This window comes from Desmodus rotundus, chromosome 3 (assembly GCF_022682495.2).
Source record: "Desmodus rotundus isolate HL8 chromosome 3, HLdesRot8A.1, whole genome shotgun sequence".
Taxonomy (NCBI): domain Eukaryota; kingdom Metazoa; phylum Chordata; class Mammalia; order Chiroptera; family Phyllostomidae; genus Desmodus; species Desmodus rotundus.
In genome coordinates, this window is record NC_071389.1 from 21,699,129 (window position 1) to 21,718,947 (window position 19,819).

Consider the following 19,819-nt stretch of genomic DNA (forward strand, 5'->3'; position numbering starts at 1 on the left):
ACCACCAGATCTAGCAGATGATACTTGATTGGTCCAAGCAGTTTGTATGAACTCAGGGCTTAGGCTCATGATCTGAGCTGACCCAATTAAATGGAAAAAAAGTACTAGCAGAGAGATATTTTTTTCTTGCTTTCTTCTGTTGAATGTGGACATGGAAGTATACAGACCAGTGTTTCTCAAACTGTTATGAATCATTTGGGGATCTTATTAAAATGCAGGTTCTGATTAGTAATAGATCTGGTGCAGGGCTTATGACAAGCATTATGACAGAACACTAATGCTCTGGTCCAAGGACCACATTTTGAGTAGCAAAGGCATAGCTGAATTCCTAGTGGCACAATTTTATGGTTGTGAAGAGAACCAACTCATTTGAATTAGGTATTGAGGAGAGCAAAGCAAAGAGCCTGACAAAGGCTCTAGATGGTGTCATTGAGCTACTGATACATACCACACTGGAACACTCCCTACCTTTGAACTTCCAGTTATATGGAATAATATTTTTGCTTAAGCCAGTTGAAGTCAAGATTCTGCCATCACATTACATTACATTACATTACATTACGTTACAGGACTTGGAGACACTGCATACCATGGAACTGGAGTGAAGCTCAGGGCTGCAGAGATTCAAATATATTACAGCTATACCCTGGGATGCAAAGAGGTTTATTCTCTGGAGAAGGCGAATGGAAGAGGATCAGGATTCAGGGGCATCAGGCACAGGGGAGGCTGGGAGCCAGGCATAAGACCAAAAACAGGGATCAACAATCTGCACATGAATAAGACATGAAGGAACTTTCAGGATAGTAGAAATATAAAAAATCATCTAATGTACAATTGAGAGATTTAGATTTTACTGTGCATAATTATACCCCAATTAAAATTACTTTTTAAGCTGCACACGGAAAGTTGAAATGCTCTGGCTCTTTCCCATGCCCCATGTCCAGCTCATTAGAGGCCAGGACTATACCAACCAGGCAAGAGATGAAAGGTTCGTTATGGGAGAAAGGCATGGCCTAAAGGGAAGACTTCAGGCGTTGTCACTTGAGACGCTCCAAATAAAAGGGCCAGTTCAGTATCTGATGACTCTGCAGTGAAACCTGCAGTGACACTACCGGCTGATAATCCTCCTGCCCCAGCCGCACACAGAGATTTCAATCATCTGTTTAGTGGCTGGTTCATGAGTGGGCAACCAAGCACTGTTAGACATTCGAGAAAAGACTCCAGCATAACAAAGAAAGAATAAAATAAATGAAGTAAAACAACACTGATATCAAAACAGGAAGAAACAACTGACAAAAATAGAGATAATGCAAAGCTCAGTACACTCAGAACCGTAAGAAAAAATAGTGCTTCCCTTTACAAAGAATAGGGTTTAAAATAAAAGAAAGAAAGAAGGAAGGAGGAAAGGAAGGAAGAATGAAAGAAAGAAAGAAAGAAAGAAAGAAAGAAAGAAAGAAAGAAAGAAAGACAATTAGGGAACAAGAAAGGGCTATTAGAAATTTACAGTAAGGGAGAAAAAAATAAAACAATTCAATAAAAGTTTAGAGGATAAAGATAATAAAATTGATTATAAAACATAACAAAAAGGTAGAGATGGAAAATATGAAAAAGACACTAGAGCTTTAGGTAACCATTTGGGAAATACAATATATAACTAACAGGGAAAAAAAGGAGAGAAAGAAGTTGTCAAAGAACTGATTTAAAAATATTTCCTGGAACTAGACTGTATCTCCCACTTCAAGGTTTGTGTAAATTTTTAGAACATCAGGGATATTGTTCTGAAATATCTTTTTATATCCTAAGAGATTCCAAAGAGTAAAAAATAATACTATATGCAAAAGGCAGGTCGTCACTAGAAGGGTTTTCCTTTCCCAAGAACACAATTGGGAGATAGCAAACAACAAGACGATGAATGCTTTAACATCTTAAATGAATATTATTTTCATTTTCAAAACTATTTTCAAAATTCAGCCATGAGTTTTTTTTATTTAGCCAAACTAGAAATCATGTAAGGATAAAATAAAGATATTTTCTAACATGAAAGGCTCAACAAAGTACTTTTCATGCATCCTTCCTTAACAAGCTACTGGAGGGAATGCTCCAGAAAAATTAGGGAGTAATCCAAGAAAGAAGACAAAGGATCAAGAAGTGGTAGATCCAGCCAGGACAAGGGCAGAGGAAATCCCCGAAGGGTAGCCGTGCACAGGCCTACCAATTAATCAGTACAAGTGAATGTAATTGGAAAGAATTCCTTACAATGGAATAAAGAGGGAGAAATGATAAAATAAATGTGATGATGGAGTTTTTATTTAAAAAAACTAATGATAGGTAAATGATAGATCTGACTGATATTCTTTTAAAAGCTTAAAAATATATGTAGAAAAATATGCAAGCAAAATAACTAGGCAATTATTCTAAGGAAAAGCAAAAACTGTTCACGAGGGGAAATATAATTACAGTAAACGCTGATCACTTATTTAAGTAAAAAATAAATGATTTTAACAATGATTGCTAGGACTACATGAGATGATGGGGTTAGGGGTGAGGTGGGAGAGCTGCTGGAGGAAAGCTACATTCTCCCATCCCACAAATCAAGAAATAGAGGTATAGGTATAAATGTGGAAATACAGAGTTAAAGTTAATACCAAAACATAAACCTACAAGAGTTTAACATCATCTCCTCTCAGGAGATTGTGGGGAAGGTCAAGGACTGCTCTTATTTATTATAAGCCTTCTGTTATTGTTTGATTTATCTTTAACTATATGCATACATTGCATTGTTAAAATTTCTTTTAGAAGTTAAGATAAAAAAACATTTTTAAGTTGATGAATGAGTGAAAAGATCACCAGGCCATATAGCTGAGATCTGGGTTCTGTTTCCCTCCCCCGCACCGCCCCCTGCTAATCAGCTTGAGTGGCTGTCAGCAAGGCCCCAGATGCCAGACCTGATCCCATCACAGTCACCTTGGACAAATGACCTCTCTTCTCTGTCCCTCAGACTGTCTGTAAAAGGGGGCATTACCATACAGGGAGTCACCATAGGGCCTTCTAGGTGCTCAGTAGATATCCCTGACTACAACCACGTGGGCTGGAGGAAATCACATCCAAACATGCAAGATAGGGTCAGGTTTCAGAAAGCTGGGGTGCCAGGCAAGACAGAAGTCAGTTTTTTGCCGAATATGCCACCTACAACTGCTCTTCCTCTTTCCCTTCTGGGGGCTTCACTGTGACAGTGACCATGCCCAAGGACCCTCCACTAAGTGGCCAGGAGAGGGGAGGGGCCTAATGGCAAGGCGTTTCCGTGGATTGAACGTACTTAAACTCATCGCACCTGCTGTACACACCCCAGAACTTCCTAAACGCGGAGGGAGTGTTCCCCCAACCCCTTCATTTGCATAACCAGTATTTGCTTAACTTGGGCAACAGGATTTTTCTTTCTGAAAGTTCAGTCCGTGATTTCCGTGCCCCAGAGGCCTCTGGAATCCCATTCTGCTTAGAGAAAGTGCTCTTTTCAAACTGTCAGGAGGGGAAAAGATGACAAGGCGTTAATGAAGTCAGGTCATCATTTTTTCATGGCGCATGAAGCCACGTGCGGCTCGGCTGGGGAGGGAACAGGGAGATGATTTCTTTCACCTCGGGCTCCTCCCTGACCTCCCTGCTACATCCTGTCCCCTGCGCTGCTGCTCCGGAGCTGCTACACACAAACAAACGCAAGGCGGCAGGGTTCCCTGAAGCCACTGGCAGGGCCACTAAAGAGGGCACCAGGGTCTGATGCCATTAATCACCCAGACACCACCCAGCCACGCACTTGCAGATTCCTTGCTCAGCTGGGAGCTCCCCCTCCTCCTTACCACAGGGAATGAATCTGTCCATTTTCTCCCTGTGATTCAGCTAATACATTAATTAACAGGGTTTAAATCATCGCGACTCCTAGATGCCAGATTTTTGCTGGTTTTCCCATAAATAAGCCACCAAATTTAGCCAGAAATCCCTCCTATTTAAAATAAAGACTATGCATCCTTTTGGGAAAAAACTATATTTCAAGGTCTAGTTAATATCAGATTCCCCTGAACTCCTCCCATAGTCCTGTATAATTCAAAAGCCTCAGTGAAAATAGACACTCATCTGCTGATAGGAATTCTCATCCCTGAAAGGGAAAAAAAGTCTCCTTTTCTGCAAAGGATTGTTTTCGATGCAGCTGTGAACATCTTTGGAAAATCTGCCACTTGAATAGCATGGGACAGGGTGGGGGAGGGGTTGAAAATGCAAAGGATGAGGCAATGATCCCAATCTCCCTAGGGGAACCCTATAGTATTCTGGTTGGTGGTCTAGGCCAGTAGTTCATTCATTCATCAACTTAAACTTCAGCAGGCATCAGAATCACTTGGAGGGCTTGTTAAAACAGATTGCTAGGCCACTGCACCAATGTTTCTGATTCGGTAGGTGTGGGTGGGACCCAGTAAGTTATATTTGCCACAGATTCCCAAGTGATGTTGATGTTGCTGGTCTGGGGACCACACTTTGAGAAGCAGTGCCCTGGACTTTCCTAAACAGTCACCCCCAGGAGTTTGTTTTGAGGGAACTCTGCTGTCAGAAAACACCCTCCCCATCCTTCCCCCTACCTACTCCATGGCAACAGCCTTCTGTGAGCTGGTGCTGAGCTCGGCTGGGAACCCATACAGAACCTCAGCTCCAGCCCCTCCCTGGCAGGTTGGGCTTGGCCCAGTGTTAGGGGAGTCTGGTGGCCTGACATGAGCCCTGGGCATCTGCCTGCCCAGTGAGTCATAGCTCTCCCAGCCCCTGCAGAGTGGCATCAGCCCAAGCAGCTGGCTTCATCCTTGTTTTACTGGCCCAGCCCCACAGTTCCCTTGCCGCTAGAGCCCTGTCCACAATCCCTTTACTAAGATCTTGGACCCATTGTCTTCCTCCTTCCTCCCTCAGTCAGGGGCTAGCCAATGGTCCCTCTGGATGAAAAGCACTGTGCCTGTCTGATTTGAGGGGCTTGAGGGGCTGTAGTCACATACACACTCACCCCTTTCCAGGGTGGGCTTTCCCAGGGAACAACAGCTTTAACACTGACTCAGTCATAACAGAGATAGCCACTGAGATTTTGATGCTCCTAACCCTTTTGAGAGGTCACAAAGTCCAGATTGGCAGCACTTCTCCCCGCTAGCCATGCCCTGCCTAGCACCCCAACTACCTCTGCTTCCTTCTGGCTGAGCTCCCACCACGTCTACCCCAGAACCTAACTCCCACCCACTCCTCCCCACTCCCTTCACAACATTTTGGTTAGGACCCCTGTAACTATTCCTCCTTCTTCCCTTCTGGGGACTTCTTTAGTGACAATGCCCATGCCCACGGACCCTCCACTAAGTAGCCTCAGTCGTGACTCCATGTAGTCTTATCCCAGCTTCGCAGAGGCTGCCCAATTTCCTTGCCGCCTGTCATGGCCAATACTGAGTAGGAGCTGCAAAGCATACAGACTTGTGGTGAAGAACCTGAACTTAGGAGATGGACTCAAGTATGACTGCCTACTGCTCCACTTGCTATCTCTGAGACCTTGAGCAAGCCATTCAGCCCTTCGGGGGTGGGGGGTCACAATTTCATCATCTATAGATAGAGATCATAATAGTACTCACTTCACAGGATGGATAAGGATTGAATGGGCTAAGGTGCTGAAATTGTTTCCTATGGCTGCTGTCACTAATTACCCCAAACTTAGTGGCTGAAAGCAACAGAAATGTATTGTCTCACAGTCCTGGAGGCCAGAAGCCTTCAACAAGGCTAAAGTCAAGGAGTTAGCAGGGATGGTTTCTTCTGAAGGCCACAGAAGAGAATCCATCCATCACCTTCTCTAGCTTCCGAGGTAGCTGGCATTCCTCGGCTTGTGGCCACATCGCTCCCATCTCTGCTTCTGTTGTCACATTCCCTTCCCCTCTGTGTTAGATCTCCTGACTTCCAACACTTGTGATTACATTTAGGGATCCCCCAGACAATCAGGATAATCTCCCATTTCAAGATCCTTAACAGTCACAACCACAAAGTCCCTTTTGCCATGTAACGTGACAATCACAGGTCCCAAGGATTAGGAAAGGAATTGGATATTTTGGGGAACCATTATTCAGCCTACTGCAGGTGCTAAACTGTGCCTCACATACAGGTACTTTATAAATTACTGCTACTATTCCTTTTACTGCTATCATTATCATTATAATGTTTGTTCCCCAATTCTGCCCAAACATTATCCCAGTAATCACCACCCAGTCAGCAAGGGTTGAGTCTCTCTATAGGTTCAAAGAACACAATTATGGGAGACTTGAATAACATGTTTAGAATGCTTAGCCATTTATACTATCTATAAAATTCTTCCTTCCACATATGTACTCCTAGCAGGAGGTAGAAATTCTCAGTGGAGTGCAATAAAAGCCCCTCTAGGTAAACTTTTAACTAACAACTTATCTGAGCAAGATGATGCTTTAATGAATCCTCTGAGCTCTCCAGATACATCCCTGAGCATAGCTTCCTCTGGTCATCACATCTGAAATTCCTTTCAAGGATGGGGCTGAGCTCTGCTCTCCTCTAAGCTGGCAAGAACTGAGAAAGAACCCAAGGCTCTTACCTTAGGGGACAGCTATGAAGGAAAGGTCACTCTCCTCACATCTGTCTACATTGATCCACAGAGCACATCCACAAGCTGTCTTATTGGATCAAGCTTTACCCAAGCCCCTCTTAGAACCCCTGCAGCTCGCTGTCTCTCTGGACACTGGGCATTGACAGAAGGGTGTTTCGAGTGCAAAGACTGTGCAGAGCTATGGCATGGGTGGGTGAGGCCCAGGCCTAGAAGTAGCCAATTCAGAACCAGGTTCAGTTCATTATTCCAGAATCAGGAATAATTGGGCTTGAGGGGCTGCAGTCACTGAGGGGCTGAAGCCACTAAAGCCAATGAGAGGAAATCATCAGAGAGAGAAAGAAAGAGAGACCAAGAGGTTCACGAGTCAAGGCCAAGGTCTAGAGGTCATCCTCTGTAGAAAGAGCCAAGACAGAAAGAGAGGGCATTACGTGAGAGGAGGTGCTGTGGCCATCTGACTAATTCTGGACCTTTCTTACAAGAACCTAACCTCTTGTGAAGGGTGAGTTCTTGCTCCTAAAAGTTTAGAGACCATGAATTCTTCATACTCAGCACACCAAGCATTCAGTTTCAAAATACCTGGAAGCCTATGCCCAGGTGGTCAGACTGGATGTAACCATGGTCAACTGTGCCAAAATAAACACCCCCTCAGTGGCACCACATTAATGACCCCAAGGACACATTCTTGGAGGTCTCTTTCTTGAACTAGCAGCTTCTCGTATTCAATGGGGTCTTGTTGGCTCCAGCTGCTATAACAAGCAGCATAGACTGAGTGGCTTAAACAATAAATATTTATTTTTAAAGTTCTGGAGACTAGAAGCCCAAGATCAAGGTGCCATGGTGGTTGAGTTCTAGTCAGCACCCTCTTCTTAATTTGTAGACTGCTGACTTCTCATTGTACTCTACACGGCGAGAGAGATCATCTGTCTCACGTCTCTTCTTTTAAGGGCACTAATCCCAATCATGAGGGCTTACTCCTTCTGACTTAGTTACCTCCCAAAGGTCCCACCCCCAAATAGCATCACACTGGGAATTAGGACTTCAACATATGGACATTCAGTCCACGGCAGGCCTCTTCCTAGTGCAGAGCCTCTTTCATCCATCAGATCTTCTCAAAGCTAGCATGGTGTCCCCAGGGGGCTTGTGAGCTCTCAGTCTCTGAGGCTCAGGACCACAAAAGCTCCAGCCCTGGACACCCAGCTCAAGCCCAGGAGTGTCATCTTGTCTGAGCTTTCCACTGAGGACTTTGATGGGAACTTCAAGCTGTGATAGAACAATTTCAACTGGGTCTGCCTTGCTGCCCACTCTTTGTTTTGCCCGTCAGCACTTCCTGGGGTGGATTATTCACACCTCTTCTATGCTCCTGAAGTCCTATCACTTCCAACACCCAGTCTACTGCTCCAACCCCACACTCATCTCCCACAGATTCTCTTACTTTTGTCTTCAAGGAAATATCAAGGCCACTATATGAGAACTCCCCATATTGGTTCCCATCTTCACCCCATGTTCTCTTTTCAAATGAAAGGGAAGGGAGTGGAGAATAGGTCAGTCCTTCAGGGCCAGGAGCAGGTTCTGCCTCTTACTTGCTGAGTGACCTTAAGTGATTCACTTCATGTGCAAAATGGAATAGCAGCAGTATCTTCCACTGCTCATAGAGCTGCTGAGGGGTAAATGAGGAGTTAACATCTATAGAAAACAGTGTCTAGCTAAGTAATGTAAGTGATGCTTATTATTTTTATGTATGAAGCACAACACGTAAACAATTATAAAAACAGTGCTGGGAACGTGAACTCTGAAGTCCCAGCTGTGTCATTTCTTCTAGCTGTGGAACCTTGAGGAACTCACTTAACCTCCTTGACATTCAGATTTTTCATTTGGAAAATGAGGACATGACAGCGCGTGTCTGAGGCGTGAAAGGACACAATCTGTGTGAAGTTCTCAGCATGCTGTCTGGGACATAGTGAGCCCTTCATAAATAGGGCTTCGTACTAGAGTAGTGGCCTGCCCCCCTTCCCCTCTTCGGAGCTGGCCTCTAGCACAGGCACCCTGGGGTCCACCCTCTGCTGTTACTCCACCCTGATTCATGCTTCTTCAACACCCCTCTCCTCTGCATCCTGACCCTCAGTCTCCAGACGGGCCCAACTGTCCTCACACAAAGAAAAGCCCCTTTCATTCTTTCTTAAAAGCCGCCACCTTATACATCCTCACTCAAGGACATGTTTATTGATTTGAGAGAGAGAGGAGAGAGAAACATTAATTGGTTGCTTCCCATACACACACTGTCCAGGGATTGAACCTGCAACCTTTTGGTGTACAGGACAACTCTCCAACCAACTGAGCCACTGGCCAAGGCAAAGGTGGTCTATTTTTGACTACAGGCTTGATTTGCTGACAATGGGCCATTGCCGGCTATTACTGTTTCCCACCAGATGTCTGGTCTCTCTTAGGGGCATCTCAGAATAATGAAGTTCTCAGGTGTTTATGAGCTCTCTGTTGAGACATTTGCTTACTGTCTGCTAGGTTTATTTGGGTGGTCAAACATCCCAGAGCTCCTTCAGAAGTGGAGGTAGCAATTTACCACTGGTAGCTAAGACAGCTTTGTGGGCAAGTGGAATCAGCCCCAGTGTAGAATGAGCTCTCCAAGTCTCTCCTGGGAGCCTTTGGAGATGAACCGACCCATTACAGGGACTGGGGTGGGGGTGCTGTGGGGATGAAGCAGAAGTGGGCTGACTCAGAAGGCAGAAAAATGGACAAGGAAAGGCAAAGTCCACAAAAGAATCTGACTTAAACCATGAACAAAATGGAGACGTGGCAGCAGGGAAGGTGAGGGCAGGGAGAAGGACCAGTTCGTGCCTGTCAGAAAAAAACCTTGGAGAGGAAAGATGCCCTTCCTGGGAGAGCAAAGACCCCTCACTAGGTATTCACCGACCCCGGAGGCTCTGTCCCCACACTCCCATTGCTGCACCCACAGGTCCCTGCCAGTCAGGATGTCCTGTTGCTTGAGGCACCATGATGTGTTAGGGTCTGTGAGTCCTGGAGCTCTGGGGATGGTGCTTCCTATGTCCACAGTTGAGAGGCACTTGCCTGTCCAGGCTGATTTCCTGTCACAAGGTCCAGGGGACTCTGTACCTTCATGTGTGCCTGAGGACAGGTTATAACTGAGACCTCCAAGTACAACCCCAGGCAGCAACCCTCTATGCAAGCCTCCAGGTGGGCTTCTGCCCCTGCCCCATCTGCTCCAGTCACACACACCCACACTCACCCCTCTGGTTCACCTCAGGCCTGCTTCCTTACATAATGGGAGCTCCAGGGCATATCTCGTTCATCTTTGACTGCTTCATAGGGCCTGACACATAGTAGGTTCTTATTAACTGTATCTTAAATAAATGAATGAATGAATAGCTCTTGGTCACAGTCAGCGGGCATAATATTTATATAATAACTAGCATTTATAGAGTGCTCATTAGGCACTAGATCTTCTTTGTAGCATTTTATATATATTGACTCATTTTATTCTCACAAAAGCCCTGAGAACAGGTACAGGTATTATCCCCATTTTACAGATGGGGACACGGATCCCCAGTGAGATTCAGTACCTTGCCTTAGGATATACAACTAGAAAGTAGCAGAGCCAGGATTTAAACCCTAGTAGTATGACAACAGAAATTCAGCTGTTAACTCACACATTAACTGCTTCTTTAAATATTTAAAGCAAGTTTTCTCACTGGGATTGCCAAAGGCACCTGAGAGCAGATTAGTAGAATACATTAAACATTGGGGAAATGGGATTCTTGTCTGAAATGGACTATCGATAGCACAGGGAGACCTCAGGGGTCTGTTGGGAAGTTGCCATTGGAGGGCAAGAGGGAAGGGGTAGAAGAGATGGTTTACAGCCCAGAAGGATAGAGTGCCAGGGCAGTAGGCAGAGGGCTTGACCTAGAGTGAGCAGAAAGAGGGAAGATGATCATCGGCCCTCCCAAGCTCAGAGGGAGACCCCTGAAAGAGGCTGAAGGAAATAAGAGGGCATTCTGACCTGTGTAGGCTCCATACCCAGGGAGGCTGATGCTTCAGGTAGTCACTGAGGGAGGGGGAGAAGCTGGGTCACATGGAGCTGTATCTTGGGTGCCTAACTTGACAGGCAAAGAGTGACAGTCAGCCCCCATGCCAGGATGTAAAGAAGCATAACAGACTTGAGCTGGAGGTGATAATATATGACGGATCCAATGTGAGCAGAGAGGAAGGGCAGGAACCCTGGTCCAGCCAGCCAACAGCTGGAATTATAGAGGGTAGGGCTCAACCCTGAGAGAGGGAGCTGGAAAGAACCAGGCAGGGTGGAAGTGTCCTAGAAAAGTAGGTGAGAATTCAAGGCAAGCTCCAGTCCATGAAGGGCACTGGTGGACAACTGGGAAACAGAGGTAGGCATGCAATCATACAGAAAGGGCTTAGCTGGTGGAAGGAAGTACAGTGGATGAGGAGGGGAGTAGCACCTCAGGGCTCTGGGGGACACAGGACCAGCCAGTCTTTCCCCTTTCAGATAACCACTCTGGAGCAGCAGAGCACACCCCAGATCCCACTGAGCATGTAACTGGGCTCCTCGCATGCATCCTGGCTGAGTCAGGAGGCTGGCTGAATCTGAGTGTTGGAGGTTTTTAGTGTCTGCAGCTGAGATGTTGTGGGACCACCAGGGATAGGCAGAGGGGCAGGGAGTCCCTCACTTTTACACTCACTCATCTACCTATACATCCAACCTTTACTGAAAACTAAGTGTCAGGCGCTCTGCTGGGTACTGTAAAAATTAAGATTTCTAAGATCCATTCAGTGCCTTCACAAAGCCCCTGAGCAGCAGACTCCTTGACACCGAGTGAGACTGACAATGCACTGTAAGCTTGAGGACGTGTGTGTACAAGCAATGGGGAGAGCTAGACGGTGGCTGTGATGATGGCGTGTGTAATGGGAAACAGTTAGCACACCATCTGCATGGGTATCCAATTTGAGTTGTATAAAGATTAGGCTGGTGGCTGCTTTCTAAAATAAGCTACATGTCAGGCCCCCTCACCTGTTCACCCTTGAATGAGTTCAGTGAAGCGTCTCAATAAGCCATTTCCCTTTACACAGGGAGGATCAGACAGACTTTGCCCGGACCTGGCCGTGTTGCCACGACCAGGGCTGCCACCTACCAAAGGAAGAAGTACCCTTAGTCTGGAGGGAACCCAGTGGCTCTCTGAGGCGGGGTTAGGGGTGATAACTCTAATCCCAGGCTGTGCTTGCCCAGGCTCTGCCCTGCTTCCAGAAATCATGGGCTCCTTTCCCCTGGCCTCTGCTGGGAGTGTAGAGGAGGCATGGAGGATCACACTGCCTGCTCCCCTACCAGGAGCCACTCCCTAAACCCTGACGACACTCTGAGTCAGGACCTCCCTTGCTGTGGACCACAAAGGAACAGCTGACCCAAATTCAAGTGCTTTTTTTTTTTCTTTATTGGCTATTTTCTCTCTCTCCCTCTTGAATTTAAGTTCCATGAGAGCAGCTGTCTGCTCTGCCTTAGTCATTGCTGTATCAGTTGGACTCAGAAGAATGCCAATAATACAGATATATTTTTGATAAATATATTAGTTATGTATAAAGGAATGATAGACTATTTTAAGATCATGATTAGCTTGGGTTCCAGTCCCAGCTCAACTACTTGGTAACTCTCTGTTATGTTACCTTGGGTCAGTTACCTAACGTCAGTTTCCCTGTAGGATAATCCATGTCAAACACTCAGCATGGTGTCTGGCTCATAGTAAGGAGTCAGGAAGGAGGAGCTTGATTCTAAGTATCACTATGGTTGAAGTTACCCAAGTGTCTTCCTCCTGTGCCCCACGTCCTCAGGTGACAGGAGAAAAAAAAAAAAAACCACCAAGCTGACTCAGGAGTGGGAACAGAGGCAGCCCAGAGGAGTCATTTTTAAAGTGTGGCCCCTGGCCCAGCAGCTCCAGCATTACCTGAGCACTTGTCACAAATACAGATTCCAAGGCCTGCCCCACACCTACTAATCAGAAACTCTGGAGGTGGGGCCCAGCAATCTGTATTTTAATGAGCCTTCCCAGTGATTCTGATGCCCAGCAAGTTGAGAATACTGGACCTAGAACAAGGGGAAGAAGGAGAAGGCCAAGTTCCTGGTTAGAAAGCCAATGTCTTCCTCTGATGAACAGAGAGAGGCAAAAGAGAAATCTGGGCAGCTTTAGGACCAGTGACAATAAATCTCCCCATTTTGCAGCCACAAGCCTGGCCTCACCCTCTCTGTTGCCAGTGGAGGAGTTTGGCCTCCATCCTTCGCAAGGAAAGAACCACAGTCTGCAGGAAGAGCCGCGTGTGCTGAAGCACTGTCATGGGGGCCTGCCTTCTGCTCAGCAGCCTGTGGCCCTGCACTGCCAGGGGTTGGCAAAGCACAGACACAGTGGGAAGCAGGGCTGAACCCAAAGGCAAAATACCTTAAATTTTCCTGAGCATCCATGTGTGTTGGGGGCCCAAGGCAAGTGCGAAGAGACCTCTGTTTGAAGAGTGATGAGAAAACCCGCATGGCCCATCAGAAGAGTTACAGGAGTTGGAGAGCAGCAGCCACAGTCAATTGCAATGGCCCATTTAGTAAACAGCCCTGAACAGTTACCAGAATCTCCAGAATGTCTGTGAAAGGGACAGTTGGAGCTGTACCTTGGAGCAAGTGATGTCAGAGAGAGGTCTGTGGCAGACAGATTAGAATGGGAGGACCACAAATGTCCTTTGTGGAGGGAAAAAATATGCGCAGCCTTTGAGTGTTGGGAGGCGGGGCAGATGCCTGTTAGAATCACTGCAGATCTTTAAAAATCACCATTTTCCAGTCCCTAGCCCAGCAGATTCTGATTCAGTTTGTCTAGGGTGGGACCCAGGTATTGGTGCACATTTATAAATCTTCTCCTGTGGTTTTAATGCCCAGCCAGGGTTGAGACTGCTCTTCTAAGGCCTTCCCCTCCACTCAGGAGAGCTAACGTACCATCTCATCTATGTCCCCATGCTTGTGTCTTTCAACATCTGTCCATGTCTCTGTTTTTTCTCAGTGACAGAGTTTGGTGTTGGGACTGGAGAAACTTGATTTTAAAATCAGTAAGATCCAGGAGACAAAGGTGAAGATCACAACATCAACTCTACAAGGTAAAGTCAAGTAGAGAATGTGGCTCTAGATCTGTAGCCAAATGGGTTGGCAAATCCTTCACCATTGAATTAGACAGACATATCCACTCAGCACCAGTCACACCAGACAACTCCACAGAGAGACAACAGTTAGCCCTGGGAGGTTTGTTCAATACCCAAGAACTGGTCAGAATGTTGTTTCCTTTCTTCCAGAGGCCAGAGCAGAAGACAGAGATGACCTAGGAGGGGCTAAGCTGAGCATGCTCTATTCTTCTTCCAAACTCACCAATCAGATAAGTCACTTCTCCCCCATGAGGGAAATAACAAAAGCAATGAGTTCATTCTGTACTTTTATCTCCTGGATGTTGCAATAAAAATGTGCAACCCTCCATGGAAACATGAGTTGTGGGGTATAAATGTTCCTCCCTCACATTCAGCATTTTTCTGAGCATTTTTTTTCTTTCTCTCTGAATACTTGAGAGTGTGTGTTCTTCTGTAGGTGTGGCTGTGTGTCTGGGAGTATATTTATATTAATACAGGTGTCTGTATGTCTGCATGTATCCATGTGATTCATTGGGTATCTATGTGGCAAAGCTTGAATCTGTACCTTCCTCATGCCCACACCCTCAGATATCAGCTGCCTTACCTGACTCCCTGGGCTCTGTGTGTTTACTGCTCATACATCCTTAGGGATCCTTCTGATGTACCCAGCATGCACTGTGCTCAGAGAACATGTTCTCCCAAGTGGTGATGACCACTCCTCTAACTGTCTAAGATCATTCATCATCACTGTCAGCACCATGACAAGGTGATAATGAGAATGACCTTTGCCCAGATGGGACTTCTCTGGGAGGGGCTTATCTCAGGTACTGAGTTCCTGAGCTCCTGGAGGGAATGAGAGAAGGCAAAGAAAGATCAGAGCTCTATCCCTCAGTCCACAGGATCTAACAAATCCTTAAAACAGATTTAATCATGTGTTGGTTCACTGTGTTCTGGAAAGGCATAGCCCCTAGCTAAGTCTGGGTGCAGGAGTTAGTTCTTTTCCCCCATGTAAAGATCTCTGAAGGGCTGGCTGTGTCTCTCCACAATCCAGAGCTGGGCCCTCTGCAGCCTTAGCATTATTCTCCTCTTCAGGCTTCCCCAAAAGGAAACCCTCCTTCTCTTTTTCCATAGCTCCTGCTAGGGACCCTCAGAGCTGGACCTTCTTCCACATTGTAATGCTGTAAGAGCACTAGCTTTGGAATCAGGCAGAACAGGATGGAGACCCTTCCCTACTATATATTAATTGTGTAACTCTGGTCAACTCATCTCTTTCTGAGCCTCGCTCTTCTCATCTGTGAAATACAGCTATTAATGATAAGGACAGTTAGTATCTATTGCAGGTTTACTATGCACTAAGTACTATTCTAAGAATTATACATGTATTATATTAGTTATCTATTGCTGTCTAACAAATTACAAAACTAAGTGCTTAAAACCACAAACATTTATTATCTCACAGTCGCTGTGGGTCAGGAGCAGGGGCATGACTTAGCCAGATCCTTAGTCTCACACAGGCCACGGTTAACGTGTCAGGTGAGCCTGCATTCATCTCAAGGCTCAACTGGAGGGTAATTGCTTCCAAGCTCCCTCGCATAGCTGTTGGTAGGATTCAGGTGCTTGTGGGCTGTTGGGTGGAGGGACTCATTCCCAGCTGGCTATTGACCAGAGGCCACCCTCTGTTCCTTCCTGGGGAAGCTTCTCCATTGGACAGCTCACACATGCAGTTGGCTTCCAACAGAAGTAGTGAGAGAGTAAAAGAAGGTACATAAGATAAAAATCAGTCTCTTGTAGCCTAATCTTGAGTGACACCCTATCGATTTTACTGTATTCTCTTATTAGAATCAAGTCACTAGGTCCAGCCCACACTCAGGAGGAGAGAATTACACAAGGGCATGAACACCTGGAGGTAGGGATCATTGGGGGCCACCTCAGAAGCTGTCCACCACGTGCATTAAGTCACTTTAACTTCACAGCAGCACTACGTGAGAGGTATTGTTAATATCCTCCCTTAATATGTATAACATCACCATTCTTCAACTGAGGCAACTGGGACACAGAGACTTTCTCAAGGTCATATAACTTTCTCAAGGTATATGAAGAAGCCTGGAAGCCAGCTCCAGATTTCATGTTCTTCACCACTAAACCTGAGGTTGCTGGGAGGATCGGATGTGACACTGTAAATAATGACCCCATGGTCCTCAAGAATACAAGCTCCTTTTTGCAGTACCTCCCTTCAGCTCTACCTCACTTAGGGTCTTGCTCTGGAGGAATAAGTGTAAGCCCCCCACCAAGTGTGCAGCTTTTTGTAACCTCTAAAATTTACTTCCAGCTTAGCCATAGCCTTTTTCATATCTGATTGTTCACCACACTTTATTTCTAACTTCTGATAGGCTGCAGAACAAACTAGCATCTGAGATAAGAGGAGAGAGCATAAGATAGTATCTGTTCTGCACAATGAATCCAAGTCTCCTGTCCTATACAGGCTCCATCCCAGGAGGTGGTGAGCACATGCAGATGAACCCACCCAAATGCAAGTGGCTTCTTTGTTCAGTTGGAAATGAGTGAAGATGCTGGTTAGGATTTGGGATGGAGTTAGGATGTTCCCTATATGGACTTGGCAGCAAGGGAGAGCTGCTCCAGACGTGTTAGAAATGGCCTTATGGCCCATCTGTAGCACGGGACATAGAGAGACCTGTGCCTTCTGACTCGGTGATGGCCCCATCCATTAATATCGGGTTATAGGATCCAATCTTCCTTTCTCCCTGCCTCCCGTAAAAGAAATGGCTTCTCTCTTAGGGGAGGTTGGAAGGAGGGGAGATGGTTCCATCTTTCCTTTCACCTTTCATGCCCTCCTTCATGTGTGTAGAGAAGAGATTGCCATGGTTTTTAGGATGGCAAGAGGCTTATACACATTGTCCATGCCCCTGTAATATGCACTCTCCCAGGTTTGGCCTCTCTCATGGCCACAGTTCCTCATCACCTAGTAGCTCAGAGTCACTATGAAGACCCAATACTCCCCTCAGGTGGGCTCCAGCGTCCAAATGTACAGGAAGGTCTCAAGAAAATCACTTCAGCTCCAGGTCCAAGCTGTTCTCAAATTCAGCTTTGCCAGTTATAAAGTCAATGTTTGTATCCCCATCAAATTCCCATGTATAATTCTAAACTGGTTCAGAACTTTAAAGAGAGAGGAATGTGATTAATTATGACTCTTACAAACTCCAACCCTAGAGGCAATAAAGGGCTTGCTAGGGTCACCTTTACTGCACACAGCGGAGCCAGGATGCATGACTATGTCTACCGGGCTGTCCATGCACTTCACATTTTATTACATCTTTCCTTCAGCACTGCTGTGGGGAACATAAGGCAATACAGAGGTGTCAGAGGAAAGGCTCAGCTCCAAGTTATCAGCTCTGACCAACTCTGAGACACAATTCCTGAAAGTAGAGAGGTACTTAACCAAGTGTCTAAATCAGGGACATGATTACAATACTCTCTGGCATATCACATGTTGTCCATCACATGTTGTCTCCCTTCCCCTTTACCTCCACCATAGAAGTGCACTTCCCCACCCCAAAGATCTTGGGCTCTGGCTGATGAAACATGGAAGGAAGTAACAGTGTATAAATCAAAGCCTAGCCTTAAGAGGAATCCTATCCTGAAAAACATGCCCCAGGTAGCCTCCTGGCACCAGAAGTATGAGAGATACGTGAAGTGGATCTGAATGAAACCCATGACCTACAGCAAAGCCCAGCCCAAAGCAGCCAAACCCCAGTTTACCTATAGAGATGACATGATACAAGTCATAATTGCTTATTGTTATTCGCCATTGAGGGTTTTGTTTTTTGAGGGGTAGGGATGTTTGTTATGCAGCATGATTATGGTAGTAGCTCACTGCTATTCTCTCCAAGGTGATCATAGAAGAGAAGAGAGTTAGTGATGCCTAGGTGGTCAAGAAAAACTTCAGAGAGAAAAACTGCAATGAGTCTTAAAAAGTGGGCTGAACTTAGAGGTGAGGGGCATTAAAAGTGGTCCTCCATCAGTCACTCTTGTGGATATGGCAGTGGGAGCATGTTGTGACACATGCATAGACATGCATGTGCTAGAGCACTGCACACATGCTCACATGACAGTGTGGAGGGTGGTGCAGAAGAAATCCCTGTGTATGAGTCTTCAGTGTTGACTTGTCTTTAAGCTGAGGCCATTTTTCCTTCTATCTTTCCCCAAAGAATTAATCTTTTTGTGTTACTATTATGTTATCTTGGGTGAAATGTGGATGTAGATTTTATCTATGACTTAAGACTTACTGGTGGGATGAAAAATTCAAAAACCGAAGGAAAACATCGCTATCAGCACCACCTAGCTGGGAGGTGAAGTGGTGCCCACATGCAGCCAGGCACACAACACTTCCTCTGCCACACTCCTCTGGTGGGCTTATCACCTCGGCCATTCAGATGAGGTTATTTGCCCAATTTAGGAAGCCACTCGGAATTGTCTAAGTGGAATCTCCTGTCACTGAGTTCTAGTCATACTCACTTGACCACAGGGCGAGAAGGAACACAGAGGGTATATTCTGAGCCAACCTTCTGTAGCTGAGTTTCCCCCACATGTTCAATGGAAGAGTAGTTCCACGGAATGTTAAAAAAAAACAAAAAAAAACGTTACTTAAAAATAAATTCACTAGTCAAATAAAAGTGAGAAACATGTAATTCGAGAAAATCAAACAATCATTTCTCCTGCAGGACAGAGAAATCTAGTGTACTTTGTGAACTGTCAAGAGTGAATATTGGATGTAGTTTCTCAGACTATTTGGTATCAGAATTCCCATCTTCCCCATACTTTTTTTCAGGGATATTATAGGTCTAGAGTTCCCTGAAACACATTTTTTTAAAGTTATTCAATAACACCCACTACTTTCATTGTGGACCCACTTTCATTATTGGAAAGTTCTCCCATTGAGCTCATGTCCTCTGCTCAGGGCTCCCTCCCAATTCCTGGAGCTCTGCAACCAGACTGCTCCTTCTACCCATGGCCAACTTCCAGGCATCCAAACCCAGGATTCTGCCCTCTCAAGTCAGGTTGCCTCAATCTTAATTTCTAGTCTACAGCTTAAGAACTATCATTAGCAGAGTAAATGAGGGAAATGGAGAAAGACACGCATTCCTTTGACTCCACCATGTTTTGAGTTGTTGGAACTTGAGCAAATTACTCAGCTTCGCAGAGCCTTCAGTCTCCTCATATGTAAAGTGGGGACGAGGGCGTGCATGTCATGGGCCTAGCTCAGAGGCTGGCACGCAGAGGCTCTCTTGAGTTGGTCACTCTTATTGTTGATATTCTGGAATTCCACCTTCAAGTCTATGCCCTTCAATGCAGCCCACAATGGTTTCCAAGACATACCTCCTCTCCTCAGGGCTGCAGATCCTTGCTAAATTCGACTCATGTCAATTACTGAACGCCTACTAAGTGTCAGGCCCATCCAGGGCTCTGGGAACACAATGCTGAATAAGATAGAATAATTATCTTCAAAATTCTCACAACCAGTTAGAGGACACAGCAACAAATCCAGCTGAGGACGGCCATTGTCTCATGTTAGGAGGAACAGAGAGGTCTGAGCTTGCAAGTACAATTCAAGAGCACAGACAAGTGATTTCTAACTGATGTGTCACAAGAATTTTTAAAACATGCTATATCTGACTATAGTCAGGGGCGCTGACCTCTTTTCCCTTAGATTGTCAAATAAAAAAATGACAACAGTTAACACAACAATAGCCACCCAGTGTGAATGAATCAAAATCATACCTATTTTTTGTCATGTTTGCAAAAATATATAACATTTTTTGGTATGCCACAGAATTTTAGTAGTTACTTTATGTGTGCCATGAGATGAAAAAGGTTGAAAGTAGCTGGCTTAGATGCCTATGCATGTGCCTCCCCCTACTATAGGATGCTTTCTCTGTTCTTTTGCAGCCAGTGATTTTGCCCAGAAATGGTGTGCCTCAAACCCTC